The sequence below is a fragment of the Ipomoea nil genome, unplaced genomic scaffold (genome assembly GCF_001879475.1).
Source record: "Ipomoea nil cultivar Tokyo-kokei standard unplaced genomic scaffold, Asagao_1.1 scaffold1735, whole genome shotgun sequence".
Taxonomy (NCBI): domain Eukaryota; kingdom Viridiplantae; phylum Streptophyta; class Magnoliopsida; order Solanales; family Convolvulaceae; genus Ipomoea; species Ipomoea nil.
This window is the reverse complement of record NW_017618163.1, coordinates 298,169-313,054: the sequence shown is the minus strand read 5'-3', so window position 1 is coordinate 313,054 and position 14,886 is coordinate 298,169. Positions and strand designations below refer to the sequence as shown.

Here is a 14,886-nt window from a genome sequence, read left to right as displayed (position 1 = left end):
AGTTTAAAATTCAGAAGGGGGAAATAATAATTTTTTGTTTGAAAATAACTTTTTCAAAAAAAATTCAGAAGAATGTGGAAATTTTTAAAAATTTGTTTTTTTTTTCTTTTAATTTTGAAAAATAATAATTAAAATAAATTTTTATATATAATTTGACATTATGACATCATATTTATGGGAAACTTGAAAGTAACTTGTAAAAAATGATATTTGCACAAATTCTGAATGTTTAATGGTTTAATTGCACACTTTTTTTTGTTCAATGATTCAATTACACAATGTGTAAAAGTTCAATGGCCTATTTGACACTTTTTCCTCTTTTTTTTTGTTTTTTTTTTTTTTGTTTTTCAGATTTTGATTTGTTTTTTTTTTTTCGCCCCTCTTATTTTCTCTTTTCTAATCACGCCTACAAAAACTACTCAAAAACTACACCAAAAATTCCACTATTGAAGATGCTTTTATGAACATGAATTCTGTACCTGAATCAAATTCTGTGTATTGGACTAGAGTCCACAATACACTATGGATTATTTACTTTCTTTCTCAACGTGAATGATAGTGCATTAATTTATTAGATTGCTGTTACAGCGCGTTAACATGTTGAGATGAATAATTAAAAAATATAGGAATAAGGGTTAAATAGGCTATCTAACTACACACAATAATGCAATTAGGCCATTGAACTTTAAAAAACAACAATTGAATTCCTAAACTAACCGATTTCATGCAATTAAGCCAATTTACAGGTTTTACAAGTTTGTAACAGGTCACCCAAATTTTAAAATGTTTTTTTAATTATTATTTAAAAATAATAATTTAAAATTTAAAATTTAAAAAAAAAATAAAAAAGTTTAACCGTCTCCGGCCATGGAGACGAAGAAGGTTCTTCGTTTCTGGCCGGAGACGAAGAAGGTTCTTCGTCTTTGGCCGGAGACGAAGAAACTTTCTTCGTCTCCGGCGGAGCGAAGAAACATTTTTTTTTTCTTTTTTTTTTTCTTTTTTTAATTTTAATTTATTATTTTTAAATAATAATTTTTTTAAAAAAAATATTTTAAATTTTTTGGGTGATCTGTTACTAACCTACAAAACCTATAAATTAGACTAATTGAATGAAATTGGTTAGTTTAGTGGCCTAATTGTTGTTTTCTTTTTTAAGTTCAGTGACCTAATTGCATTATTGTGTGCAGTTCAATGGCCTATTTGACGCTTATTCCAAAAATATATAGGGATAACTTAGAAAAGATAATGAGTAAATCTCAAGTCAAGTGATATTTTTCTCTCTGCATGAGTTTGCTGGGTTCTTCTTTGCCGTCGAAAACACGTTCCACGGAAGATCAAGATCTGCTCGAAAGGAGCACGAAGATGACGAAAGTGTCACCGGAGGTAGCGGTGCAACGGTGGAGATGGAAGGGGACGATACTGTTATGATCACGGATGGGTATAGTAGGAAGATATTACAGAGACCCTTAGCAAATAAGCGTGCTAATTGACGGAGGCTCCCTGATTCAGCAATTATATCGTGTACCATGGCCTACAAAACTTTATGGATTATGCCGTTACAGCTTAACGGACCCTATATTTTTTGTGTGTTAAGTACAAAACGAAATTACAGTATATTTAAAATGAAACTGTCTCACATATTGTTTTTATATTATCAAATGAAACTGTAATTGAATTGAAATGAAACTATAGTTGTGTTGAAATGAAACTGCAGTGTATATAAAATGAAATTGAATAACAATTTCACATATTTGATGTATAATGTCGAATGAAACTGTAGTTATATTGAAATGAAAATTTAGTTGTGTTGAAATGAAACTGCAGTGTATATAAAATGAAACGGAATAACATTTTCACATATTTGAGTTTATATTGTTCAATGAAACTGTAGTTATATTGAAATGATAATGTAGTTGTGTTGTAATGAAACTATAGTGTATATAAAATGAAACTAAATAACAGTTTCACATATTTGAGTGTATAATATCGAATGAAACTATAGTTATATCGAAATGAAACTGTAGTTGTGTTGAAATGAAACTGCAGTGTATATAAAATGAAGCAGAATATGTTATACAAACAGAGTTTCTTTTTACAAAACGGGTACTATTTCCTTTCATTAAAAGAAATGACACCGTTTTGATGACTGGACTACAATACTTTTTGAACCGCGGTCTTTCCTAATTTGAACTAATATTTGGGCTACTTTTAATGGATCTAATTGTTTGACAGTGGATTGAGAATTTGAGACTATTGGGCTAACCAAATATTAAACACGTGTAGATGGTTCCATGGTCTAGTGGTCAGGACATTGGACTCTGAATCCAGTAACCCGAGTTCAAATCTCGGTGGAACCTTTATCAGAAGTGTGTTGCATGCCTGTGGCATAAACTATCTTTCTCCCGACTAATAACAATCTTATACGGAGTAATATTTTTCAAAACAGTTTCTTTTCGTTTTTGATCCCTCACTTATTGTATCTTTTTTTTTTTCATTATATATATATATATATCAAATTTTTATCACATTTAGAGCTCGTTTGGTTCGCGGAAAATATTTTAAGGGAAGTGGAATTGAAATTCCATGGAAAAACAATTACTAGGAAGATGAATTTCATTGTTTGGTTGGTGGAAAACGAATTACTAGATATACCAATTCTATTGTTTGGTTGGATTTGGAATTGTAAGGAATAATGAGTATAAAAACCTATATGCCCCTACAAATTAATAAAAGTAATCTATATCTATATATATATAAAAGTAAAATCCTCCTAACAAATTTTCCCCCCAAAATTTTTGTAGTAAAACTTATTTGGTAAGTAATTGTCAAATGGAAATTAAATAAAATCAATACCAATCTATATTAATTTGGAATAAAATTAATTAGGAATATTAATATAATGATTTGATTATGAATATCAATATAATAAATTAATTATGGCCATACCTTAAATAAATAAATACAATTTCCTTTTGGAAAATCTTACAAATTTATAATTCTCATATTTTTCACCTATAAATACAATGAATTGATGACTAAAAAAATTAAAGTCTTCATTTTACATTGCATCCCTCTTTTTCTTTGCAGGTGACTCTCTCATCACCAATTTAATCATTGTGGTTCAATAGCTGCTCAAACTAATATGCATATTTCAAGGCATTAAAGGTACAATTTCTCTTCTATCTATTTCTATCTCTGTGAAAAAAAAAAAGTTATTATTTTTTCATTTATATTCTTTATTATGGATTTGTCCGGGTCGATGCCACTCCAAACAAGTTGTACGTAGTTGCTCCGACTAAGCTGATGCAAAAAGGTTTAATTTTTTTAGAAAAGTATTTTTTTCGTATTATTTTTGTTTGTAATTGATCTTCCATGGTTTTTAATTATTGTTTTGTTTTTAATTGTTGTTTTTTTAAATTTTGTATTATATGTATTTTTTGTATTATTGCTTTGTTTAAAACAATAATTTTGTAATATTGTTTATATATTTTATTTCCAGGCATGGTTTTTGTTATTTGTGCGATGCAATGGTTACGGAGTCAGTAGGAGATACTACCCGAGTTCACTGTTTTTGGTAACTTTGTAGTTAAGTGAGACGGAAAAGCTGCGGTCGAAAAGGCTAGAGTAAAAAAAATGCAAAACGACATCGTTTTTGGGTCGTGGTGCACGGTCAATGCAATAACTATTTATTTTAGACGGGCTGGGTTGGATAATTTCTAACCCGTCCCGTTTCCAAATTGACCTATATAACCTGTGTGGAGGTACGAGTTATACGGGTGGACTAATCCTAAGCCAACAAGACTCCGCCCATAAAGCCACTAATTATAACTTTTCACATAGTGGTAAAGCACTTGATCCTCATAAAATTACATCAGTGGTAACTGTTTGATCTTTATACGTTTGCGTTGAATGTATTTGATTTTATTAATTTAAATATCTACTCCACATCAAAGTATAAATTATATTTAAACAAAATATTCATAAGATTTATGTAACTATGTCACACATAGGGCTGATGTAGCTGTACCAATTGAGAGAAACACATAGCATATAATTGATTAAAATTTTAATTTGTTGATTAATGTGAAACACATAAGTATATGATTTGATGTCTAAAGTAATTGAGTGAAACACATTACATATAATTGATTAAGCTTTGGTTGATTAGTGTGAGATAAATAATAAGTATATGATTTGATGTCTAAATTAAAGTAATTTTCATTCATACAGTCATACAGCTAGCTAGCTAGCTAGCAAGGATGCTGACCCCTTGGCCAATTGAATTGGAGGATGTGCGTTTGTGCAATCTAAATAAGAATATGGATTATTTGTTCCATTCAATGTTTTTTTTTAAAAAAAAATATATTGTGAGTTGTGTTTTAAGTACTGAGTATTTGATGGTTTTTTTTATTGTTCTCTTTCTGTTATGCACGAAGGATTTTGTTTTTTATTAATAGAATAGATTATCATATGATTAATATTATTAAAGTAAATTGGTGGCTTGTGGTTCACTGATATCGGATTGCTCCCCTATGTGGGAGGTCTAGGTTTTGAGCCTCAGTGTAGGCATAGGTTGTATGAGTATCCCCTTCCTTTGTAATAAAAAATATTATTAAAGTAAGAAATTTATATATGACAAATTACTACATATAATTATGGTAATATTTATTTAAAATCTAATGAAATTAAAATTTTCTATACTATTAATAAAAATAAAATTCTTTTTTGTACAACAATTGTATAATAAAATATGATAATACAATTCTTAATATAATATATTATTTCCTACTTTTCCTATTCCTACTATAATTCTAGGTTACATTTTATATCAATTTGCCTTATGTAAGATATCGTATGACATCTATATTTCCTCTTATGTTTTTATTATTCTTTTTATTTTTTTTAATGCCTAATAATTACCAAAAATAATTATTAATAATTGTAAATTTATATTAGACAATTATATTAATAATTAATTACTGAATCAAGAATAATTTTTTTTGTACTGTAAATGCATTGTTTTTAATAATTTTGATTTAAACTATTTTAGTTTCTATGTTTTTCATATACAAAGCTATAATTGTAAATTTATAATTGTAATACATTCATAATAATATTGAATAAATATTAACCATATGTTTAGATTTAATTATATATTATATTAAAATAATTATATATTAATCTAATATAGTGATGGTTAATACAGATAAACCATATATAGGCATAATCTAATATAGAAAATATTCATTACTAACCATATATAACTTAGGAAATAACTAAACTTATTGAAACTTAATTATTTATAATTTCACATTTAATATAAATATATAATTTTAATATCCGAAATTAATAAGATCTTTCTTAATGTGGATCTATATATTTTAAATAATTTTGATTTAATAATATTATGCCTTAATTATAGAAATAATACCTTTTATATATATATATATATATATATATATATATATACAAAATCTTCCTATTTCATTTTTTTTTGCTCAAATTTTTGTAGTCAATTAATTAAATATTCTATTTGTAAAATCGTGTACAAAAAAATATTAATTAGATAATAACATAATAGCATATTTGGTAATAATATGTATGGTATTTTATAATACAATTGGTAAAATAATTAATTAGTAATAAACATATTCAGTAAACTGCATGAATAAGCATATAGATTTTATATTTTAAATTTTAATTTTAAATTTATGTATTTTGTTTAAATTGAAAGATTTAATGGGTTTACATTCTTTTGAATATTCATTTACCCACACTTGCATGTTCATAGGTGAAATAATAATATTTAAAAGAATATTACAAAAATAATTATTAACTGAGAATAAAAACGACACAGAATTTATGCCAATTGAAATAGGAAATGACTATTAATAATCGATTGAAAATTAAAATGTTTTGAAACTGACTAAAAGGCACAAAATGAAATGAATATTAATAATTGATTAAAAAATAAAAATGAAATGAATCTGAATTCTTGAATATTAATATTAATGAATATATATATATATATATATATATATATATATATATATATATATATATATACATGTGTATATATATATATATATATATATATATATATATATATATATATATATATATATATATATATATATATGAAAAATCCCCCTACTTCATTTTTTGCCTAAACTTTTTTACCCAATTAATTAAATATTTTATTTGTCGAATAATTAATAAATCTTATTTGATAAGCAAATGTATAATGGAAATTAAGTAAAACCTATTAATTGATAATATTGCATAATATGGTATTTATATTGAGTACCTATATTTGTTTATATTGACTAATGAGTAATATGGTATTTTGACAATCATCACATGGTTACCCCATTTTAGTCAACAACAAATATTCACCGTGATGTTATTACCATAATAATAATAATAATAATAATAATAATAATAATAATAATGTTTTCATTACGTACTTTACTTTCTATCAAACCCATATTATTATTATTATTGGATACAAATATTATTTACAATTAAAATTTAATATGTATATAATAACAACAATAATAATGTTAATACTAATTATTTATGTTATTTACAATTAAAATTTAAATCTATCTATACTATTAAAAAATTAAAAAAATCATCCTTTGTAAAATTCTCACTCAAACAATATTAAATGTAAATTAAAAAAAGAAACTGATATTATTAATTAATTGAAAATATAAAAGTGTCTTAATGGAAAAGAAAACACACCGAAAATTAGAGGAGGGAGGGCGGTGCAAGTCAGGGGAAAGCCATGGAGAGGGATGTTTTTGGATGAGTGATCCCAAGACTGAAAATTGGATCTCAAAAATTCATTTTCATGACATTGATATTCTCGATGACATTGATATTGCATAATATTTTATTATAATTATTTCCATCCTAATTATTTCCTAGCTAAAATTAATGTATCAAAATATTAATTATTTATTAACAGAATTGCCTAATATTTTTATTTTATATTTAAAAGGTGTAATATTATTGGTACACAATGGATTATCATTCTATTCTGTGTAACTATTATAATACTTTTATGGTGATATATATATATATATATATATATATATATATATATATATATATATAAGGTATAATATTATTAGTACAATATCAATTATACGTGTCATAATATTATACCTTATAATATTATAAAGTATAATTGATTTTGTACTAATAATATTATATATATTAGTACAAAATAAATTATGCACGTCTTAATAATTAATAATTAATATTATTGCTTAATAATTATTTATGGTAATTCTCATCACTTTCTTTTGTGTAATTTTTATGATAATCTATATACATATTTTTATACTTAAGGTATAACATTATTAGCACAAAATAAATTATACTTACATTTTTTTTTTTGGATTTTCAAACGCACTTTTAGTATAATTGACTAATAATTATAATACATTGGAAAATGAAATGAATATTAATAATTGACTGAAAATAAAAAAATTATCCATAATTGAATAAAATGGAAAAAGAAACTGTCAAATTATTGCATTTTAATTTTTGACAATAATATTACACAATAGAATAAATCAAATCACAATTATATCATAAATGTTTCACACTTTCAAACAATAGAATGAAAATTAAAAATGGAACGGAAATATTTCAATAATAATATTCTACATCATCAAGTAAAGAAAAATTAAAAATGAAAAGGAAATATTTCAATAATAATAGTCTACATTATCAATAGTAAAAATATCACTGCATCTATATTCTAATTGACTAATTGACTGAAAATATAAAAGAAAATTGATATTAATGATCCATAATTGACTAAAAAAAACAAATGGTCAGATCATTGAATTATAATTAAAAATGAAGCAGAAATTGAAAATTAAACGAAAATATTTTAATAATAGTATTCTACAACATCAATAGTAAATGCATATTTTAAACAATAGTAAATGTAAATTAAAAATGAAACAAAAATATTCCAATAATAATATCTAAATCATCAATTAAAAATTGAATGAAAATTAGGTAAAAATATCACTGCATTTAATATTCTAATTGACTGAAAATAATAAAAAGAATAATTGGCTGAAAATGAATCTGATATTCTAATTGAATGAAAATAAAAAAGAACAATTGGTTGAAAATGAATATGATATTAATAATTGACTAAAAATATAAAAGGATCATTAATTGAGTGATATTCTACCACTATATATTTTCAACCGAGTAACATGTCCGGATGGACGGAAGGTGTTAGCTCTAGACGAGGATGGACAAAATTGTGTTGGCACTACCAATGTCGTCTACAAAGAGGTTTCAATAATGTGTAAATACAATCGGTGATATTATATTTTTTTAAATGACAAAATTGCTATATATCTAGACAAAAAAAAATATCTTCCATATATACAAATGAATTAAGATAGCAATTCATTGCTATAACTGGGTTGCTAGAGAACGAGCACATTTGCCAAATTTATAAAAAAAAATACTAAACGATGATAAATAAAATTTCCAAAATTACAGCACCGCATGCGTATATCTACATATTAGCTATTAATTTGAGCAATTATTTGCTCAAATTCAAGCAATGATAACATCAAAACACATAAATGATTAGAATCACATCTTCAATTGCACTATATAATATTTGATGTTCTAATTTCAATAATTATATATCAATCTAAATATTCTTAATATATTACAACAAATCTATTCCGTGCATCGCACGGGCGCAAATACTAGTATAATTAAAAAAGAAAGCAAGGGTTTTCAAAAAAAAAAAAAAGAAAGCAAGGGTAAAATAAGAAATCTATTCACTTTTTAGGGGATGTTTGGTTCATGGAAAATATTTTCCAAAGGAAAACATTTTCCTTAAAGTGAAGGAAAGTGTTGTTTTCTTTGATTCATGGAATTCATTTTCCATTGGAAAATGACTTCCTCAAATTTGAGGAAAACAAAATCCTTGGTTGGACCAAGGATTTTGTTTTCCATGGAAGATGGGAATAAAAAGTGAATAGATTGCCTATTTTACCCTTGCTTTCTTTTTTAATTATATTATTTTTATTAATTTGTAGGGGCATATAGGTCTTTATACTCATTATTCCTTATAATTTCAAATCTAACCAAACAATAGAATTAGTATTCCCAGTAATTCTTTTTCCACCAACCAAACAATGAAATTCATCTTCCTAGTAATTATTTTTCCATGGAATTCCAATTCCACTTCTCTTAAAATATTTTCCGCGAACCAAACGAGCCCTTAGTCATCTTAATCAATTTTCTCTGTAACCTTGTCTGGATTTTTATCAATTCTAGCCAGAAGACCACTTGCATTCTGTCATTACATGCTTCTTAAATTAAATTTCATTAATTCATATGACTATCATACGAGTATAGATTTTAGTTAAAGTTACGTTGGTCGAAAAACTAATCAAAATGATCAAATGTGAAAAGAATTTGATAGTCACGTACTAATTAAATATGAAAAAAATTATATATATTGATAGGTAATGGTCAAAAGTAAGAATTGTACAATACCCAAATGACCATAAGTGGAAAATAAAAAATTCTCTTTTAAAAAAAAACAATTGAGACATGCATATCTTAATATAATTCATATTTTTTTTAAAAAAAAAATACTCATGATTCTTTATAAGATAGTATCTGTTCTATACTTTCTCAGATATTTTCAGCCCAAATAATTTAAGTCCCCACTACCAGAATTCGAACTTATGACCATCTAATTGTAATAATAATCGGGATGTTATCACTCTACAAGATAGTTGACAATATAATTCCTACTTAAATGAACTTGTAATATACTAAAATTGAATATGTATTATATTAAAAATAAATTATATGTACGGAGTAATTTATTAAAAAGGAAAATTCTTCTTACCCATTCTAATTTCTCTCCACGACATGTCTTATAATTATTGGATGCGATGGATTAGCTACCCCACTAACTTTTAATAATAATAATAATAATAATAATAATAATAATAATAATAATAATAATAATAATAAGTAAACAATCAAACAATGTCATATCATGAGGTTTCTCCCCCCGCCCACCCCCCACCCCAAAAAAAAAAATGTCATATCATGAGAGAAATTTTTTTAGTGGTGAATATCACTACTCTAGGTAAATTTTACCGTGGATCATGGTCCATGTAGTAGCATTTGACAATATTGCTATGTTTTTTTTAATTTCATTTTTGATGTACACTAGTTTCATTATAACAAAATTAAAGTATCATTTTAATTTTATTACAATTTCATTTGACAATATATATTATTGCATGTGATGGAAAGCATACTAGGCCTGAGCCATATGGACCGGCCCAAGAAAAGCAACTGGATCGTGGAGGCCCAAGAAGAGCGTACAGGACAAAACAATCCAAGAGTTTGTCAAGGATTAGGCCTGTTATTTCCAATATAATTAGAATTGGACTCATTATTTCTAGTATAATAGAATTATGTCTTTTTATGTAACTAAGACTCTCAATATGAGTTCTTTTATGTGATTTTATTATAGTATATGACTTTTGTACTCAGTGAAATATATTCATTTTTTTTAATGGTGTCAAACATTTCCTTTGTGCTTAACTGCTTATGGTTTAAGAAATTCTGCCAAAGTGGTGCATAATTAGGTCATTTTTTTTTTTTTTGGATTGGCAGGGTTTTCATCACATTAACTTTCTGCCATTGCAATCAATGAAGCTGAAAATCACATAAGGGAGATTTTTGAAAATCACGCATCTCTTCCACTTTTTTGTTTCCATTTATTATTTGTTCACAAACGGTACCAAATCTTTTGCTTCCAGAATAGGGGGTGGCATAGAAACAAATAGGCCACTAGCATTAATGAATTGGAAAATGTGGTTTTCCCTTTTCCTATATATAAAATTTAGAGTTAATACCCAAAATGGTCCCTCGACTATGTCATAATTACTAATTTGGTCCTCAACTACCATTCTTACCCAATTAAGTCCTCAACTATGTAACTTTTACTCAATTAAGTCCTCAACTATACAATTCTTATCCAATTTAGTCCTCAACTATACAATTCTTACCCAATTTAGTCCTCTGTATTAATTTGACTGTTTGTTGACTGTCAAAAGTCGGGATAAAATTATAATTTTACAAGATTTCTCCTTCCTCTCCATTTAGCAACGCCAAACCATGCAACAATACACTCCGATCAGATTTCGATCGTCAAAAAATCGTTAAAAATCAAATTCATGGGCTATCCGATGCATAACCACTACTTCAATACTGACAGGTTTAGAACCCAACCGGAGCTTATTGCTACATGGTTTGGCGCTGCTAGATGAGGAGGAAGGAGAAAACTTGTAAAATTACAACTTTATTTCAACTTTTGACAGTCAACAAACAGTCAAATTGACAAAGGACTAAATTGGGTAAAAATTGTATAGTTGAGGACTTAATTGGGTAAGAATGATAGTCGAGGACCAAATTGGTAATTACGACATAGTCGAGGGACTATTTTGGGTATTAACTCTAAAATTTATTATGTCACCCTTCCGCTATGGAGTATTATAGAAAATGACCAAATATCTAAAGTTGAAAATTTTGTTTAATTTAAGATAATCTCTCAAGAGGTCTGTTTTTTAGCAAGAACTTAGGTGGTTATCAATTATGTTGTATCTGATAATAGTTTCTTTTATCTTCATTTTGCAAACTTTACATTACATTTTGAGTTAGTTTGCACACTTTTTCTCATTGAAGCCTTATTTTATCAATCACACAAATTTTCTCTTTGAAGCAGTATTATCTAATATATTTTGTTTTAACTGGCTGCTACTATTATTTAAATTGCATCAACTACTCATTTTCATTTTCGCCCTTTGCAATGTTGACAGGTTTCAGGTGAAAAAGAAGCAATTTTTTCAGACAGAGGAGAGAGGAGAACTTTTTAGCAATTCTCTTAAATACAACATTCCTATATTTTCTCCATATATTTCGCCTATATTTTTACTATTTTCTCGTTATTCTAACGGTAGTGTTAACCTGCTGTTAACTGCCCAAAAGTCATAAAACCAACAGCATGAGCTCCATTTTTGTATGTAGTTTTATTTTCATATACACTTGTTTAATTATAGTAACGTTGAAGTATAATTTTAATTACACTTCATATTCATTTGATAATATATGTTATTCTATGAGTTCTTTTTTTTTTTTCTTTTTTTCTTTTTTTTTTAGTTTCATTTTTCACTATGTTATTCTATGCGGATTTTTTTTTAATTTGTTTTTTTGCTTCATTTTCCACACGCATGAGTTTCATTATAACAACATTAAAGTATCATTTTAATTCTACTACAATTTCATTTGACATTATACATTATTATATTACATGAACTCTGTTTTTTAGTTCCATTTTTCATACACTAGTATCATTTTAGTAAACTAAACTATCATTACAACTTTACTACAATTTCATATAATAATTGTATTTGACCATGATCCACTGTATAACAATTGATTACTCTGTTAAAAATGAACTTCCCAACGTATCTTTGACGGCATTATTCAATCCTTAGCAAATAAGCGTGCTTATTGCTTCCTGATTTGAACCAATATCTGGGCTACTTTCATGGATCTAATTGTTTGACAGTGGATTGAGAGTTTCAGACTATTGGGCTAACCTATTGTCCAATATCCCATATTCTCATTCTTGCAAACTTATTGATAACAAAAATAAAACCAATGCAAATGGTTCCATGGTCTAGTGGTCAGTGCAGCCGCGGCTTAACGTGCAGGCGCGTGCGGGCAGTGCAATCGCGCCTTAACATGCAGTCAGTGCGGCCGCACTAATAGTTACGCAAATTTGCACCAACAATGTTAGGAAATGCACAACACAAATATGCACCAATAGTGATGCAAACGAGCTGTGGAAAGGTTGGAAGTCTTCCTACTAATATCTTAAAGTGTGGCAGTGTCTTGCCAAAGTATTGGTGCCTACACCTAAGAAAATAAGATATGTCCTAAGACGGTGGACTGTATCTTTATTGGCTATGCACATAATAGTAGTGCTTATCAGTTCTTAGTACACGATTCTCATAATTCGGATGTACATAAGAACACGATAATAGAATCAAGGAATGCATCCTTTTTTGAATGTATTTTCTTGTAGGTCCAGTGAGGGACATAGTACGTCGAAACGGACCTTCGACGTGGCTATGGATAATGATAGTGGGGAATCTGGAAAAGAACTTGAGCTCGAGCCTAGACATAGCAAACGGGCTAGAGTTAAAAAATCATTTGGTCATGATTTTCTAACTTACTTGTTAGAGTATGATTCTAGTACTCTAACTTGTTTATTAGAAACTGAATTGGATTTTCAAACATGGTTGTTAGAAAATGTTACAACCCCAAATTCTAAAATAACATTGTAAGTGACTATTTTGTGGTACAAATATATCTGGGGTTCACTTCTGATTCGGGTCGAGTCAAATTGGATTCGGGTTCTTCGTAGTGAGATAAAGAGATTGATATATTGTACGCTCAAAATGGATAATGGTTGAATGAGAAATTGATTCTCAAAGTAGGCCCACTTAAGTTGAAAAATAAATGTGGAAAGGCTTGAAACAAACATTTGACCAACATTGGAAAAAGAATGGGATTTGCACCACTATATATACAATACCCTTTTAGATGGATGTTGAATTGTATAGAATAGACACTTTATCGCGCGCAGTGATGCAAATCAAATCTAGAATGAGCCTCGGCACCTGCGGGCACGAATGTCGTCCAGAAAAGTGGTTGACCTTGCGATCTAAGTTATGCCAACTTTTCAAAAATAGTTTCCAACTCCTTTGACACCGTCCGAGCAGTGATTACTTGACCTAGGCGAGGTGTTGGACACGAAAGTCGTTGGCTTTGCGATCTAAGTTATGCTAACTTTTCAAAAATAGTTTCCAACTCTTTTGACACCGTCCGAGCAGTGACTACTTGACCTAGGCGAGGTGCAGGGCACGAATGTCGTCCGAAAAAGTGGTTGGTCTTGCGAGCTAAGTTATGCCAACTTTTCAAAAATATTTTCCAACTCTTTTGACACCGTCCGAGCAGTGACTACTTGACCTAGGCGAGTGCCTATTACTCAGGCTTGGGGACCAAATAGTCACAAGACGAGTGACTATTCGACCTTCAGACTGAAAGGTAAGTTCTCGTTACCTTTTGGGTGCCTTTCATAGGTATTGTTCGGAGTAGTTACTTCTCGAACTACCGTTCGGATTACCGTCCTAGTCTATTAATTTTGATGTTACGAAATTAATTTTAATTTAATTTCAATTATAAATTTTAAAATTAATTTCCAAGTTAATGGTTGTCTGTTATGAAGGTTACAATGATTGATTTTATTATCAGTATAAATGCCATGATAAATGTTATTTATCTTTCATTTCCTATATAAAAGCCTTGGATGAGCAGGTGGATTTTACAACTCAAATACCCACGCTCTTGATTTCCAGAAAACCTATGCTCATCTTCCTCCTCAAATCTTTGTGTTCTACCCGTGTTCTAGTTGGTCGGGCTCACTTGTTTGAATGCTCAAACATTGAGTCGTAATATGTTTTACCATGAGAAACCTAAGCTATATATAATGATCCTATCACCTTTGGGAGGTAGCAAATAAGATTTTAAGGAAAGAGTTTTTCGCTGGATTCGTACTAACATTTAACCTTTCGTTTCTTGTGCTTTTTATTTTTCAAAAATAATATTTTCGTAATATTATTTCATAACACATGGTCTATACAACTGTGTGGATCATGGTCCACCTAATAAGATTTGACAATTCAAAGAGCATATATTATTGAGGTATAATATTGGTGGAGTTATTCCCCAAAA

At 28.0% G+C, this 14,886-nt stretch overlaps 1 non-coding gene across 1 annotated transcript; it reads left to right on the top strand.

Annotated features, from left to right (window-relative positions):
* The first annotated feature begins 2,285 nt into the window (after positions 1 to 2,285).
* Positions 2,286 to 2,357, top strand: TRNAQ-CUG. Its single transcript has one exon. It is a non-coding gene; the product is annotated as a tRNA-Gln (tRNA).
* Positions 2,358 to 14,886: the final 12,529 nt, after the last annotated feature.